We start from the raw sequence: 1,809 nt of genomic DNA, 5'->3' as shown, positions 1-1,809 counted from the left end.
ACACGTAGGAAGATTTTGGTATTTCCCACTAGTGAAACTGCTCAGTCCGAGGGTACGTGCATCTTCAACTTTAATAAATACTACCCACATTTGAAAAGCCCGACAACGTCAAGGACTGGCCAGAGTCCCATATGCGATGGGTGTGGAATGGCAGCTCACTGTAGCAGGTGCGGGGACTCAGTCGGGGTCTTGGACAGGCACTTAGTTATAGCAAAAATGTTTCATAAATGGTATCTGATATATTCAGGACTAGTGCAGAATAAAAACATGTTGCTTAGAAATAATTATTCATAGATCCAAAGTCAACAAAAGTCTTTTTCTTCTCATGTAAAAATATATAATTTTTTTTCCAGAGTGAGGGAGAACAACTTAAAATAAACCAGAAAACACCTTCATATTAATCATTCTTCTCATATACTTCAAATTTGAACTTAATGCCTTTCTCCTCCTGGACATCAGAGAGAACACCTGGGTATTCTGGCAGAAGTTTATATTTCTCCAAATCAATTTCTGAAAAAAACATGTCACTTTCAAAGTCCCACATGATCCTTGTGACAAATAGTTTAAGGTGGCCTGGGTGATTCATGGCTTCCTTATAAACAGAACTGCCACCAACTATCCAAATCATCTCTACTTTATTTGCTAATTCTGGTTGTTCAGTAAGTTTGAAGATATCATCCAGACTTCTGGCAAGAGAATGAGCTCCTTGTGGAAGTTCCTTGAGTTCTCTGCTGAGAACTAAATTAATTCTATCCTTTAAAGATCGATTCTTCTCAGGAATGGAGAACCAGATCTTCCTACACGTAACACCAGATTCTGTTTACCTTCTACTGAAGAGTCGGTGTCATTCTCTGGAAATACCTGAATTCATTCCTGAGCGGCGGCCAGGGCAGGTCCCGGTTCTTGCCAATGCCCATGTTCTGGGACACAGCGACGATGCAGTTTAGCAAACGAACCACGACAGCAGCGGTGAGCACCTCCAAGCCCGCTCGCTACACCAGAACGCGCGGCCAAGATTGGCTGGAAGGTTTTTACTTTGAACCTGGAGGATGAGCAATGACATCCCTGTCTCCATCTCAAAGCTCGTCCTGAGCAGTCACCTCCTGGGAGCAGGAGCAGCGCAGCAGCGCCACCTGGTGGTCCATGCGCTTCCTTTTGCAGATCACTCACAGCCCTGAGGTCCTCCTCTCCTTTCCATGCACCTGGGATTTCTTCACTGGACACCAGGCTGAGTCAAGTTTCCTGTAAAGCAAAAGAAGCGCACAGGGCTTGCTCATGGAGTCCCTCCACAAAGTGGCCGTGGTGGCTGCGATGGACACTGCATGGGCACAGCAATTGAGTCGCCACTCACCAAGGCTGACCTGGCAGCTGCCACTGCTGAGGGCCCAGCCAACCAAAAGTAGCTGTTTTTTTTGGACGGAGAAATAAAACAGGGAATGGTAATTAAGAATAAAATAACATTATGATAGATAAATATGCCACTAAAGATATAGTAGCAGTTTAAATAATTTTGAGACTATGAACAAGATTATGTCAATGGAGAGAACTTACTACAAGTAGAGAAAGCTGGAGTATTGCTCCTCCCCTCCTTGGTTGTCAGCTCCCGGTCCTGTGTGTGGGTGGATCGTACTCCAGTTGCTCTATAGCAAAAGATGGTGGGAGGAAGAATGGTGTCACCTCCACCTTTGGCGAGATCCATGTCACCGTGTTCAGGGGAAGGGCATGAACTCCCCATGCAGAGAGGAGGCTGTGGCTGTGAAGGTGCCTGTGGGAGAGGTGAGGAGCCGCTCCCTCTACACTGATGGCCAA

At 45.8% G+C, this 1,809-nt stretch overlaps 1 pseudogene; it reads right to left on the bottom strand.

The window, feature by feature from the left end:
* Window positions 1-397: 397 nt before the first annotated feature.
* LOC105549545 lies at window positions 398-1,145 on the bottom strand (annotated as a pseudogene).
* Window positions 1,146-1,809: the final 664 nt, after the last annotated feature.

The sequence above is a fragment of the Mandrillus leucophaeus genome, unplaced genomic scaffold, assembly GCF_000951045.1.
Source record: "Mandrillus leucophaeus isolate KB7577 unplaced genomic scaffold, Mleu.le_1.0 Scaffold1118, whole genome shotgun sequence".
NCBI lineage: Eukaryota > Metazoa > Chordata > Mammalia > Primates > Cercopithecidae > Mandrillus > Mandrillus leucophaeus.
This window is presented reverse-complemented; position numbering and strand designations above follow the sequence as displayed.